The sequence below is a fragment of the Triturus cristatus genome, chromosome 4_1, assembly GCF_964204655.1.
Source record: "Triturus cristatus chromosome 4_1, aTriCri1.1, whole genome shotgun sequence".
Classification (NCBI taxonomy): domain Eukaryota; kingdom Metazoa; phylum Chordata; class Amphibia; order Caudata; family Salamandridae; genus Triturus; species Triturus cristatus.
Window position 1 is genome coordinate 584,459,678 of NC_140585.1, and position 16,415 is coordinate 584,476,092.

Genomic DNA, 16,415 nt, shown 5'->3' on the forward strand with positions numbered 1-16,415 from the left:
TAGAGCAGCAAGGCAATAGTCCCCGGGTACCTGATTTAGGGAGGAGGAACAGGGCATATTGTTGGCCCCCAGGGAACTTATCTGAGTGCCCAGTGGGGGCAGCCCCTGGGCCACCATTGGTTCCCACTTGAACTCGATTTCTACCACCCCAGGTGTTACCAATTTATTAGTCTGGAAAGCCTGAGATTTCAACTCAATGCCCATTTCTTCCTTCTCTAGACAGATTCCGGCAGAGGTGAGGTGCTGCATCCCCTTAGGATAGGGTACAATACATCCAACACATGATCAGAATAAACTATTGATTTATCTAGCAAGGCCAAAATTGAGGTAAGAATCCCCTCCAATACAGAAAGAATATCAGAATTGGCTCTCCCTCCACTATTCCCATTAATTCCCATATTTGATAGTCCCCATGAGGCTGGTGCCACTACACTTGGAGACGCATTTAATTTCATCTGGTTCATTGAACCTAGAAAAAATAATTTGAGGCAGGCGTACTACTGTAAAGCGTACAAAGCTGGAAGTGGAGGATGATTGACAGAACAGTATGAAGACAAGCTCAAGGCAGTTTCTGGGACAACTGATGATTTTAAATTAGCCTCCAGAACTCTATTTCTATCCATATGACTAGCAATGTCCTGTAAAGAAAAGTCCTCCAATTTACCAAGATTCAAAGCTACACGCATTCCCATGAAACTCATTGTAAGTCACTCATTAGACCCCTTTTGGGTGACAACACTCCTTGTACTGACCCAACGTTTGGGGTGCCAGATGGAACCACAGGACTCACAGGCTCCGACATAAACACAGGCTCAGAGTTCTATTTGGCACCAACTCCAATTGTTTCACGACCAGTCTTAGCATTCTCCTTATCCATTTCTTCTGCTGCTTCTGCTGAGTGACATTGGTCAATGAGCTGAGGAAGAAAAATAGGTTGCACTGGGTTTTACATGGAGAGATCGAGCAGATACGGGACTGTACCCTGAGAGAGGACCGTAACTATATGTTTATTGAAAAGATCTAATCCTTGAAACTAAAATGTGAACTGTGATTATCAAAGAGATGAAACACATCATTGTTATAAGCATTATTAGAATGGAGAAAAACACAATAAAATTCAACAATGTTAAGGCGAGCATATTGAAAGGGTCCTTCGGCCAGACCTAGTTGGATCGATCTAATCCTATACCTAAGTATAATGTCTCAAGAAGCCAGTCTCAGTGCACTAATGAATGCACCGCATCTCAGCTTGCTCAGTTATCCTTCTTCTTAGGATGAATGTTGGGCCCGTGGGGCTGAATCTTATGCACAGCTCTCTGCAGCATTCATGACAACTCTGGTGTAAAGTGCCTCCAACCAACTTAAATGCAAGCACGGTTTGAATAAAAAAACACTGGCCTTATCACATTCTGCTATAGATGCAGAATAGCAATGTTACTTAGTCTGAAGGGATACATTAATATCCTATGAACACGTAAGGTTTTTGACATGGTACCATGGCATCCGGACTACTTAATGTACTGTCAGATGTTTGTCAGATTCCCTTATCATGTGCTCCCTCTATGATTTGATGCATTGATGGTTTCATTGATTGCAGATATTTGCATCACAGATAATATATTATTGACATTGTGCATTTTCTTCTCAATTGATACGGGATATTGACCATCTTACAGTTGGAACAATAATGGGTGACTTATAAGACTTTGAATTGACTCTCAGTTTTGGCCCTTAATAAGTGACTAGGTCACAAAACAAGCATTGGCTGTATGTGTATAGAGAAAAGATTTTTTAATCTCGATGTTGATTTCGGAATAAATTACACAACATGAACTGATGGTGTTGGGCATTGATTTTTATGCCAGACAAATAAGCATATCTGGACAACTGACTGGTTAGGGTGACCGCTTTCTCTGGGAATCGAGTGCCGGGCACAACCTCTTCCCAAAGTTCTCTTGGATTGACATAATAACATGCACATTGCGGTTCTGAGATGTTTGTTCCCGGAACTAATGAGACAGACTATAGAACAACAATGTTTACTAAAAATAAATATGTGCATGGCACATTCTTGTGTTAGTGAAAAAAGACGTGCAAACCACCATCCCAAAAAAGTGGCTACTTTAAAATGAAAACTAAAATGGAGACCACAAATAATCCCTACAAGACCACAACAATAGGGCAACCTCTACTCTGTCCCCCACACTATCAATACCAAGGATTATCAAAGTACAGCCAAGGAGCCGCATGCAGTCACCTGACCTTTAATTGTGGCCCCCTGGTGAACAGTAGCACTGAGCTGCAAAACAAACAGGCATACTTTATTTACACGTTTTACACATTAGCTAAAGTAACCATAAGTAAGAAAAGAAAGTAACCTAGACAACTTATATTTAGGACAACTTTAGTTTTAAACTCTCTTCAAACAAGTGTATTTTATTAACATGCGTAAGAGTTTTACTTCAGTAGATCAGATTGACACTGCATTGAGAGGTGTTTATTAGCAGTAATAGCTTTCAAACATGATCTTGTAAACTTTCATGCAGCCCCCATTCTGAAAACAATGCCATTAGTGAAGCAAGTGGGTTGTTATATAATTGGAACACCATTATAGATTATGAAATAAAACAAGAGAAGGTTTTGTACCATACACATTCTATTCCTGAACTCATGTAGTTTAAGGGGCTCTCATATTTGTTAATGAAAAAATAGGAGGCAAAGTGAAATTAACAAATTGCCTTGTATTACACAATTTCATCAAATGGGGAAGCCAGGACTGATACCAGGTTTTCTGGTTTCCCATTTTGCAATTCAGCCACCAGATAAATATCTTTTTGCCTCTCATGTTTTACATTATAAGTTAGTGCTTTGACTTTAGTTCTTGATGCATGAGACTTGAGCATAGGTGGCAGACAGAAGTTATGTGAAGGCATGGTGTGCAAACACCATGCATCTGCTTCCCGTCCCCCTACGCTCACCTTTCATCACCCGACCCTCTAATTTTTGGCATTGGTGCGGCCCTCGGGCATACCATAGACAGTACTTTGCGGCCCCCGGGAAATGTTTGTGAGTATCCATGAGTTAGACAATCTCCTCCCCAAGCGCTACACTAGCTAACCCCAGTGACTGCCCACTGGTGGGGGGCTTTGCGCAATGAGGGCACCTGGCATACCCCTTTAAGTGCCTTTCCTGTTGCCACTAATAGCACTTGGGGGTGCCTTCCCCAAAGAATTATTGTCAAGAAACCATTTCTTCTTTTTCTCAGGTGGGGGATGGTAGTCTTGACCCATGGAACTAAGTTGAGGTCCTTTAGATAACTCTTTGCTTTTATGTTTGTCACCCATTTCTTCTTCTGATGGTGACCCTGCCTACCCTTGTGATGATCCCCCATATATCTTCCTATGGACCCTGGTGCTGACCCAGCAGTCCACTGCTTTAGCAAGCTCCCTTGGGCCAGAGAGCTCACTGTCAATCAGGTGTTGGCACAGATATGCAAGACAAAGACTGAACCTGTGCTCCTTTGCAGTCAAATTGTGCAGCCTCTGATAATCTTTGACTTCACTCAAACATCCAGTGCCTTTCCAAAGTAAATCAGATTATCTACCGAGTTGGGCCAGTTTCTGAGTGTCCATAAACTTCTCCCTTTACTTCTCTGGGGTCAGACCATACTTCCTGACAAAGGCTTCCTTCACTGTAGAAATGCTGCCATTATCACTGCTGGGCTCTGCTGCCTAGACTTGAAGTCAAGCTCCTAAACACTCAGTTCATGAGCTAACATCTATTTCCTCTCCTCTATGGCCAGTTTAGTTTGCCACACTTCTATGACAAGTCTCATTTAAATTTCTTGAGCTTGGCTATCTCCAGTCTGTGCTCCCTCATCACCTACCTTTCTGACAGCTCCTCTAGGGACAGGTTGCAAAAGGACATACTGCTCCATGCACTGGAGGGCATTACTAATCTTGGGAGTAGGTTATCCCCCTCCTCAACAGACTGTATTCCAAGACCCTCCTGTAGGTCCTGCTCTTATCCGTCCTCATACTCCTCTTTCTCTTGGCCATCTGTTGTGATGAGTAAATGGTGGACGTATGCCCATGCCCTCAGTGTCTTTTGCAGTTACACTCTCTTGGTACTCACTCTTGGTGGGCAAGCCCCTCGTCTGGCAAGCTTCGCTGAGCTCAGACTCAGGTGCCGATCACGATCCGGTAAAAACCGGGTACGAACCGTCGGACGGAGCATATTCTCCGTCCGACGCGTACCCGGTCGTCAATTTCTACAAACAAGGAATTACGATTCGCACGGGTACACCATGACCGTACGATTCATAAAAAAGTCCGACCGAACAAAAAAACACCTACCAATGCGATCCGGGAAAGTGCCGACCTGACGTCGGGACGCTCGCAGCCAGCCATTCACGACCCAGGAATCACGATTCGCACCGACGTCACCCCGCACGGTGAATATTTTGCGGCAGCCAAAAACTGCCGGGAAATCAGGACGACGCGAACAAGGACCACCAGTACGCGACGGACAGACGACGACGCGAACAAGGAGGACCAGTACGTGACGGACACACAGGACGACGCCACCAAGGAGGACCCGTACGCGACAGGACGACGCGATTGGAGTACCAGTACGCGACGGACAGACATGGACCCGAACCTACGAGTCATCCCTGCCCTCATAGCAGTCCACCTGCTCTACAGGCACCGACGCAGACGCCGCAGAAGGTCAGAATAACTAAGGGAGGGGGGAAAGTGGGGTAGGGTGGGGGTGGCACGACCAGGGCAGACCACAAAACAACCACATAAGTCACACATGGCCTGGACATACCTGACTCCCATGCCCTGGTCACCACGAGGGGGTGGGGGTGTGTCCTGATAAGCCAGCGACCGCCACAACGGAAGTCCGTCACCACGCGAACCGGCAACACAACCAGACAGGTACGTCCCGTACCCACGCCTCAAGAGCGTGGGTACGAGTCGTACCACGCCCACACACACGTCACCCCAACAATGGCGGGACGGATCGTACCCACGTGGCAAAGGCCTGGGTACGGCCCGCACAAGCATCACATAGCGTGGGGACGGATATGTACGGACCCTACCCCCACCCGCGTATGCATGGAGCGTACCCCCCATGCCAACAGTGTAAGTACGACCCGTACCCCCACCCGCGTATGCATGGAGCGTCCCCCCCATGCCAACAGTGTAAGTACGACCCGTACCCTCACCCGCGTATGCATGGAGCGTACCCCCCACCCCAACAGTGTAAGTACGACCCGTACCCCCACCCGCGTATGCATGGAGCGTACCCCCCACCCCAACAGTGTAAGTACGACTCGAACCCTCACCCGCGGACGTACGGACCGTACCCCCACCCCCACCAGTGTAAGTACGACCCGTACCCCCACCCGCGTATGCATGGAGCGTACCCCCCACCCCAACAGTGTAAGTACGACTCGAACCCTCACCCGCGGACGTACGGACCGTACCCCCACCCCCACCAGTGTAAGTACGACCCGTACCCCCACCCGCGTATGCATGGAGTGTACCCCCCACCCCAACAGTGTAAGTACGACTCGAACCCTCACCCGCGGACGTACGGACCGTACCCCCACCCCCACCAGTGTAAGTACGACCCGTACCCCCACCCGCGTATGCATGGAGCGTACCCCCCACCCCAACAGTGTAAGTACGACTCGAACCCTCACCCGCGGACGTACGGACCGTACCCCCACCCCCACCAGTGTAAGTACGACCCGTACCCCCACCCGCGTATGCATGGAGCGTACCCCCCATGCCAACAGTGTAAGTACGACCCGTACCCTCACCCGCGTATGCATGGAGCGTACCCCCCATGCCAACAGTGTAAGTACGACACGAACCCTCACCCGCGTATGCATGGAGCGTACCCCCCACCCCAACAGTGTAAGTACGACCCGTACCCTCACCTCGAATGCATGGAGCGCACCCACACCGTCCCAAGCGTACATATCCAGAAATTGGAGGTGTGTGTGCAGAGTCCTCCCAGCAGTGCCCAGAGACAGGAGGGTGTGTGCAGAGTCCTCCCAGCAGTGCCCAGAGACAGGAGGGTGTGTGCAGAGTCCTCCCAGCAGTGCCCTGACACAGGAGGGGTGGGTGCAGAGTCCTCCCAGCAGTGTCCAGACCCAGGAGGGGTGTGTGCAGAGTCCCCCCAGCAGTGTCCAGACCCAGGAGGGGTGTGTGCAGAGTCCTCCCAGCAGTGCCCAGAGACAGGAGGGGTGGGTGTGGAGTCCTCCCAGCAGTGCCCTGAGACAGGAGGGGTGGGTGCAGAGTCCTCCCAGCAGTGCCCTGAGACAGGAGGGGTGGGTGTGGAGTCCTCCCAGCAGTGCCCTGAGACAGGAGGGGTGTAACACATGTGTGTGAGGCCAGAATCATCCACATGCATACTGGCTACAAGGGAACATGTCCCCATGAACTCATGTCAACAGACTCCACACACAAGTACAGTGATCACCAAGGATGCCACGATTGTCGCAGGTGGAGACATGGCCCTGCATGCATGGCCAAAGTAGAAGGGCTCCGTCACACACACAGCTCATGTAGACACAGCTCTGCGCTAAACATTGGGAACACCCTGCAGGGAAGAAAGCTGGGTACACAGAGGAAGGAATACACCCTGGGACAAGTGCACCATGCAGTAACTGCTTACATGAACAAAGAAAGTTAGCCAACACCTTGTGATGGCACACAGATCACAGGGTCCCACCAATGAGCAGTACACTACTACACATCCCACACACCCAAACCCTTACACACCACCAAAAACCATGTAGCAGCCCCACCAACACCAATACCAGCATAGCAGTAGTGTGATAATGAAAACAAAATTAAGCTTTATTCAGCATGAGCACAATGTCCGTGGATCGCAGGCAGTTCAATCTACACAAAGCCCATAGGGCAGTCAATGATTCTCAGCTGGATGGGGGACACAGTGGGATGCGTGTCCCCTACATTGCCTGCACAGTCAAATGGCATCGTCTTCCACACTGGTGAGGGCATCAGGGGGGGGGGAAGCAACAGGCACCGCAGGGACATCAGGGCAAAGGGGAGGCTTTGTGGGTGCAGGGATGGAGGACTCCACCACAGGAGGTGGGTCAGTGCCAAAGGCGGAGGCCAGGATGGCACTACACACCTTTGCAAGGTCCTCCAGGGAGTCCCCTGCACCCGAAGGGACCTCAGGCCCCAAGGAGGGGGGGGGATCAGAGGGTTGGGTCGCAGCGCCACCGGGGGAGGGTGGAGACAGGGGGGGAGACTCAACCACCCTGACCGGGGACCTCCTTGACCGCTTGCGTGGTGGTGTAACTGTGGGGCTCAGGGACAGAGCGGCCATGAAGGTGTCCTTGGGGGAGATGTGGCCAGGAGAGCTGAGGGGAGTGGATTTGGAGGGAGTGGACTGGGTGGAATGCGGACTCCCACTATGGCTGCGTGTCACACGTTTGCCCCCCGACCCAGTGGGTGTGCCTACCTCACCCTGTGTGTGCGTGTCAGGAGGAGTGCGGTGGACCTTCCCTGCTGGTGTGGTGCCCGTGTCTGTTGATGTGGGTGCATGCCGACGTCTGGGTGTACGTGTGACAGGCATGGGAGTGGGAAGTGTGGATGGGGCAGGGGTAGGTGGGGGGAGGTCGCGCTGCAGGAGACCCACTGCTGCAGTCAGTGTGGAGTCGATGGACCTCAGCAAGTTGCGTTGGTCAGCCTGCGATGAATGAATGCCCTCCAAGAAAGCCTCGATGTTGGTGAGGGTTTTGCCGTGGGCATGGAGGACATTAAGGATCGCAGCCTGACCAACCTGCAGTTGCCGCTGGATGTCCACAGACTCTGCATTGGCGGCAGCAGTGGAGACAGGGGCAGGGGGTGCGGTGCCTGGCAGGAAGGAGACATGCTGTGACCGGGCACGCTGGGAAGGGACACGAGCAAGTGGGAGGCGGCTGGTGGAAACTGAGGGGGCGGTGCGAGGTGTTGTTCCGCTGTCAGCTGCTGGTGCAGCCTCCGCCCACTCGGAGACATCGTCCCCGGACCTGTCAGCTTCGTAGTCTGATGTGCCAGTCGACAGGTCCTCGGCCACACTCTCCTCCGCCTCTGTACCACTCGATGTGCCAGACCCGATGTCACGGCTGGCACTGGTGCTCGGTCCCTCCGCCTGGTCTGTGTCCATGTCTCCCTCTGTGTCCCCCGACGATGCTGTGGGCAGGGTGGAGAGACAGAAATAATCAGACATCTGTACACATCTGTCACATGAGTCCAATCCACATAGGTAACATTGCATGGCCTGAAAAAGAAGATCCCTAACATCTACTGAACAGGGTACCGATGTAGGGCATGAAACACACAGTTGGTTGAGCCACCATGCCACTGAAATACCATGGAGAGCATGAGACAATAGCTAAACACAGGAAAAGGAGTCTGACATAGCACCCAGGCCCTGGGGACAATCCAGCACTGCATCTGCACCACACAGCGTTGGCGAAAATACCGATGACCAGGGACCATATCCATGAACTTGAGACACATGCTGCATAGGTAATGCTGAAAACATGCACAACATGACTCTGTCACTGCACATTGCGTGTGTGTCCAGACACATCACACACTGCCCAGACCCAGCAAGTGGTAATCAGGATTTTACACATAGGCATTGCCCGCCCCAACAAGACCCTACACGAGGCAAATTGTTGAGACACAGGTGGCACCAACATCTCATAGTCTGGGTGATACACACAGGGGCAGGCAAAAAGCGAGATTGAACGCCAAACAGCCAAGGTGCGCCTGTACAAATAATGTGGTACCAGTGCCCATCCTCAGATGAGTATCGCAAGACACACAGGCACTGGCAACTGTGAGTATGAAGAAGGACAATCAGGTCAGGCTGCACAGTGGACACCTGTACAAAATAGCACGTCTATATACATGGTGACAGGGGACAATGGCAGAGAGCACAACTTACGCTGTAGACACTGACAGTGGCCACGTGTATGATGACACATACACCACTCAGGAAAAGGTGCCCCAGGGGACAGTAGTGGGCACGCAACTACATGCTACTGAATGGTAATGACTGCAACACACGTCACCATCCCTGCACTATGTGTATCGCACACTCATGCACATCATGTCACAGGCCACTACATGGGACATGCGCGCTGTAAGGCATGACACATGAGAGACCAACTCCCATGTCTGGAGTCAGCATCAGTGCCAACTGATATGGAACCCACATGCAGTGAACTTGACAGTGCACAGGCAATGTCCCACAACCTGTTACACACCACCCCCACACATGATGCTACAGACATTGTTCCCGTGGACAAAGCGCCAGCCTACATTACCCTGTGGAGGAGTGACTACACACAGACCAGGGAACACATTGCAAGGAGGGGAAGGGTGGCAGGGGCACAGCGCTATACTGGGGCAAACAGGATCTGCACAGCACCTTCAAACCCTGCCAGTGAATTCATGCTACTGTGCCCTTACAAATGCCGGTGACACACAACAAACACACATGTACCTACCCCCTTCCGGCTGCTGCATCGCCTGTAAGCGCCTCTCCAGGTCTGGAAAGACCACCGGCAGCACACGCCTGTGGAGGTGGCTCAGACGGCGGCGGTTGCGGTTCTTGTGGCTCTCAGGTGAGTCCCCCAGCAGGAGCCGTGCAATCCTCCGCGTCCAGCACCGGATATCCTGCCAGCGTTTCCTCACCTGGGGCAGGCTCCGCCTCCGACCATCCACACGCCTCACGGCACTGACGGCGGTCAGCCAGATCTGCTCCTTGGCAGTGGCGCCCACCTGTGAGGTAGAACAAGTGACACCACATCAATACACCAGCCACATGTCACAGAGAGGCATATGGGTACAAATTAGCTGGTTACAACAAGGCATGTCATGCAGCCAACGCATTGCACCTTTGTCATTGGGACATCATCCCCTGGTGAGGGAAAAAGCTGTACGTGCCATAGTGGGTACACAGGTGGAATGATGGCAATGTCACAATCAGTGATCAAGGCTCACACTGTGCATCACACCCACCCCTCCTGTCTCAGGGCACTGCTGGGAGTGATAGGCACCCACCCCTCCTGTCTCAGGGCACTGCTGGGAGTGATAGGCACACACCCCTCCTGTCTCAGGGCACTGCTGGGAGGACTCCACACCCACCCCTCCTGTCTCAGGGCACTGCTGGGAGTGATAGGCACACACCCCTCCTGTCTCAGGGAACTGCTGGGAGTGATAGGCACACACCCCTCCTGTCTCAGGGCACTGCTGGGAGCACACTGTACCCACCCCTCCTGTCTCAGGGCACTGCTGGGAGTGATAGGCACACACCCCTCCTGTCTCAGGGCACTGCTGGGAGGACTCCACACCCACCCCTCCTGTCTCAGGGCACTGCTGGGAGTGATAGGCACCCACCCCTCCTGTCTCAGGGCACTGCTGGGAGTGATAGGCACACACCCCTCCTGTCTCAGGGCACTGCTGGGAGGACTCCACACCCACCCCTCCTGTCTCAGGGCACTGCTGGGAGTGATAGGCACACACCCCTCCTGTCTCAGGGAACTGCTGGGAGTGATAGGCACACACCCCTCCTGTCTCAGGGCACTGCTGGGAGCACACTGTACCCACCCCTCCTGTCTCAGGGCACTGCTGGGAGTGATAGGCACACACCCCTCCTGTCTCAGGGCACTGCTGGGAGGACTCCACACCCACCCCTCCTGTCTCAGGGCACTGCTGGGAGTGATAGGCACACACCCCTCCTGTCTCAGGGCACTGCTGGGAGACATCAGGCACCCCCCCCTGGGACCCCCCCAACAGTACATGGCATGTGTGTTACACCTGGACGCAATGGCCGAAGTCACAGTCACAACATAGGGACAGTCTGTGGCAGTGGCCTATGCACTCACCTGATACCCTGGTCGCCCATACAGCATGGGGTACTGTGGGAGGATCACATCCAGCAGAGCCATGTTCTCCTCCAGGGTGAATGGCTGTGTCCTCTCCACAGCCCTTGACATGGTTCCAGGGAATCAGTAGCAGCAGCTGGGTCGACGAATGCACAGATGTGCAGGCAAGTGCTCCCTCATGGGACCAGGCTGCCTTATATGTGCCCTTCTGCCCAGTCTCATGCACAGGAGTACAGAGAGATTGGTCACTCACATTTGCATCCTATGTTTCCACCAATCCCTACAAACCTAGCAGTCTGTGTGTTCTCTATCGGTTTCATTCTCCTGCATGATGTCAGCCCCACAAACACATTGCAACAAAGTAGACAAATTCCAACTGACTTCTGCTGTGCACCTTCCAGAACAATTTCGAATTTTGAACTTGGTCTCCATGACAACCAGCATGCATGTAGGCCTTAATACTTGTCCCCTATGTAATTTGGAGCATCACACACAGGTACGGTGCGTGTGGGGGCCCTAGGGCACCCCAAATGCATGGCAACGGCCCGTACATGCATGCCTACCCTCTCCATCACTATGGGTCTGCACGCGTATGCGTACCCGTAGTGGTACGGACCGTACACTCGCATCTACGCTCTCTATCACTATGGGTCTGCACGCGTATGCGTACCCATAGTGGTACGGACCGTACACTCGCATCTACGCTCTCTATCACTATGGGTCTGCACGCGTATGCGTACCCGTAGTGGTACGGACCGTACACTCGCATCTACGCTCTCTATCACTATGGGTCTGCACGCGTATGCGTACCCGTAGTGGTACGGACCGTACACTCGCATCTACGCTCTCCATCAATATGGGTCTGCACGCGTATGCGTACTCGTAGTGACAGTGAACGTAGATGCGAGTGTACGGTCCGTACCACTACGGGTACGCATACGCCTGCACACCCATAGTGATAGTGAGCGTAGATGCGAGTGTACGGTCCGTACCACTACGGGTACGCATACGCGTGCAGACCCATAGTGATAGGGCCGTACACTCGCATCTACGCTCTCTATCACTATGGGTCTGCACACGTATGCGTACCCGTAGTGGTACGGACCGTACACTCACATTTACGCTCTCCATCACTATGGGTCTGCACGCGTATGCGTACCCGTAGTGACACGGACCGTACACTCGCATCTACGCTCGCCATCACGATGGGTACACATACGGCAGCACTCCCACAGTGATTTGGGAACATGCACAGGCCCTCTCAGCAGCAGTACGGCGGATTTTACACATCACTGTGGTGATAGGCGACACACATGTAGGAATAGGGCGGACATACTTGTCCATGGATGGACATACTTGTCCAGGAATGGACATCAAGGCATCGTCTGTGCATTACCACATGTGTGGGGCACAGGTGTCACAGGCTGTGATGTGGAACATGCCTCCTGAGTGGAGAAGGCACCAGATGTATGATGAGATGTGTACATGTGTACTGTGTGAGGGTGCAATGTGTGCCAGGCATGCCCTTGACTCCTTTGACATGTGTGCATGTGGGACTGCGCACTTGGGGTGAGCGTCACTGGCATGGCACCGACACCAACACACGGAAGTGTCCCATGATGCCAGGTACAGGGGTCATGACACATGACTTATCACTACCCACAGTGCACAATGTGACTATGCCATTTATGTGTCCGGGATTTACATCAGGTTGATGTTGTAGCACCCTCAAAAGCTGCAGCCGTTGCAGCAACCAACATGTGGCTGTGTGTAGATTGTCATTGCACACTGTTCCCAACACCATGCCACATGTGTTCTCGGATGTGAGGTGCACATGTATGCAAGGGACACGGAGTAGCGTGACAAGGCCATGTCAGCAAACTCACAAGGAATGTGTGGTGAGTCATGACATGTGCACCTTCATGGCAAGGTGTGTGGGCTGGACTAGTGTAATGTCATGTGACCTGTGGCTCAAGTGTTCCGCTGCCAGTCTCTGCAATCGGCATCACACTTCTGCTGATGTGTGGGTGTATGTCACTCCTGTCTTGCGTCGGGCAGTGCACTTGCACTGGGACACAGCTATTTCCATGGCGTGGCATGGGGAGGTTCTCAATCACCGTGTGTAGCTGGGTCTTGGAAGGAGTGTCACCTTGCATCCATACGTGTCCTGGGCATGTAGCACATGCCTGACTCCCTATGTGGCATGTGTGTATTGCCAGATTTACATGTGCTCAGTAGACATGAGTTGTTATCGTAGTGCACTCACTCTTCCTTGTCACTTCCAAATTACTGCAGAGCGCCTCCTGTTGCCCGAAGAATTCCAGACTTGGCCACCATGCAGGAGAATGACAGTATCCGGCTCTACCGCTTCACCCAACCGTTGATTCTGGAGCTGACGGCGAGACTGGCACCACACCTGCAACCGCTGCACAGGTATCCCACGGCACTGACACCCCAGCTGAAGGTAATGTCTGCCCTACATTTCCTTGCCACGGGTACCTTTCAATATACCATAGCTCATGTTGGTGGCATGTCCCAGAGCATGTTCAGCGGTGTGCTGCATGATTTCTTAGAGGCCATGTTGATTCACCTGGATGACTTCATCAAGTTCCCAACCCCTGAACAGATGACTGAGGTCAAGCGTGGTTTCTATGCCCTGGGAGGGATGCCCCATGTCATTGGGTCCATAGATGGGACACATGTAGGTTTGGTACCACCACACGCACGGGAGGTGGCGTACCGCAATCGGAAGCACTACCACTCCATCAATGCCCTTGTGGTGTGTCTGTCCAACATGGTGATTTCACATGTCTGTGCTCGTTTCCCAGGATCAGCACACGATGCCTACATCATGAGGCGTAGCGGGATGCCTGATATGATGATGCAGCTGCGCAACGAACGAGCATGTGTTGTTGGTGGGTACAGTCTGTCTGTCCTGTATTCTGTTTGGCCGAGCAGCACTACCGCTTCGGCAGTTCTAACGATATCCATGTGCTTTCCATTTAGGGGACGCTGGCTATCCCAACATGCCTTGGCTGCTGACACCTCTCCGCAACCCCATCACGCCGGCCCAGCTCCGCTACAACACCGCCCATGGCCGGACAAGGCGAGTGATAGAGAGGACGTTTGGCATGCTGAAGAGCCGATTCCGGTGCCTCCACAAGACCGGCGGCGCACTCCCATATGCCCCGGCAAAGGTTTGCAAGATCTTCATGGTCTGCTGCATGCTGCACAACATGGCAGTTGAAAGAGCTGTGCCACTCATCCTGAATCAACATGACGAGGACCATCCACCCGTGGAGGACGAAGGGCTTGGCAATGGGGCTAGTGATGTGGAGGATGTGGAGCCGCAAGAGGACATCCGGACTCGGCTCATACGCGACTTCTTTGCTTAGTGGTGAGTACCAGTGTCTGAGTGTGCACGCCTTGGTCCCCGTGTGGCATGTGTTGTGATGTGTGTGTCCACCTGCATGTATGGCACGTGAGTCAGAGGTGTGTGTGGGTGTGTCACTGGAGTGATGGTGGCAGTGATGGTAGTATTTCCCCAGTCATAATTGTGACCTAGCATGTTGTCATCCATACATGCGTCGAGTCAATGCACATGCAAGTGGCTGTGCTTTTTGTGGCTGACTTCTTGTGTGTCTCTCTTCCCCAGGTACCTGCGCATGCCATCTGCTGGTTGCATTGTTGTGGCACTGCTATTCCTCATGGACATGGCATCGTGGGCTGACTCAGCGTTACAGGCACGGACACGTTTGGAAGTCTCCATGGGGTAAGGGATGCATCTGGGGTGTATTGGGTGTGGCAGTTGTTCACGATGTGTGCACACTGCCCAGGTCGGGGTTTGGTTCCTCTGCAGTCATGTGGCATCCCCATGGGACACGACATGCAGCTGGGTACACCAGAATAGATGGGCTGCCTGGTTGTCAGTCATCAGTGATGGGATGGTGGATTGTGATGATGGCATCAATGTGTGTGACACTGCCCTCGGACACATACGGTTGACATTGGCTTGACATGGCGTGGGACTTCCACATCAGCGGATCTATGGTGTATGGCAGGCTCTCCGTGTGCAGCTGTGGGTATTTAGCTGTTAGCCGACGCTTGTGTGCCAGTACCATGGCTATCACGCATTTGTGCTGCAGAAGGGGGGTGCCAGTGTTTGAGCCACATGTTACTCCACATGATGTGTTCATGTGTACTTCAAGTTGCCTCTGCAATCCCAAAAACATGACTATTAAAGGTGTCCCTATGCCTCCAAGGTGCCTCTGCTCAGTCAATGCTGGTGTGTTGGCACGGTGCATCCTGCATGTCTGGCATGGTATTCCCAGATTGTGGCTATGTGTCAATGTGTCGAGTGGCAAGATGCAAGCTGTGTGTGTGTGCTGAGACTGTGTATTGGGCATGATGTCCATGACTGTGTGGGTAGTGTGACATGTGCCATCCCCATGCATCCAACGTTGTCCAGGCCCCCATTCTCTGCATCCACCGGACTCAAGCTTGCAGGACATGGTTCTGCCACCTGTCTACACGTACCTGGGTGCCCCCCAGGACACGGGCCAGGTTCCCTGACCTCTGCGCATGACTGTTGCTGTACTCAATGTGTCTGTCAGCACGGTTGTTCGGCACCCCCTCAGCTGGTTCTGCACATCACGGGTGTGTATGGTGCTCCATGTCTGTCTTGCCTAATAAACTGTGACCCATGTGTCCTGTGCCAGACTCAGGCCCCAGGGTGTGGATGGTTGAAGTGAACAGATGACTCAGGCATGTTTAGACTGTACAAGACACATGTTAGGTAATAATGCTACCAGCAGGCATCTACTCTTAATAGTGTGATTTATTAGGGGGAGGGGGGGACAAAGTGGGGGGCTTTCCGGGATTAGGGAATCCAAAGTTCAGTAGGGGAGTTGGTGTCCTTGCCATTGGAAATCCTCAGAGTCCATGCCACAGTCTTTGTCAACATTGGTCAGCCAGTGACCAGCAGGGCCATGTGGCAGAGAATGTCTCTTGATGCTGTGATGCTGTTGCTCCAGTCGGCCAGGTGCCAGGCCAGGTGTCCTGGGCGATGGTGATGTAGCAGCCACCCTCACGGTCCTTTCCGTGGACGACCCGGCTTCCTGCGGGGAACCTCAGCAGCAGGCCGTGACGACGTCTGGGATGCTCCGTCGGATGTTTCCTCCTCCTCCTCATGATCCCTCCCTGTGGGTGGTGATGTTCTCCGCCTTCTGGCACAGGGAGGGTCGGCCATGGTGTCGGCCATCCGACGGAGTTCAGCGTGAATCCCCTGGGACGCCGTCACTTGCTCAGCCTGTCTGTCCTCCATCCTCCGTTGGTGTAGCTGTAGACAGGCTATTAGCTCCGCATGTTGCTGGGCCTGCTGGACCTTGATCCCCTCGAGGACGGACACAACCTGGGCCATGCCCGTGGTGTCCTGCCGGTATGAGTCCAGGATGTTACGGACATGTGAAAATACCGGATCCCCAGCCAA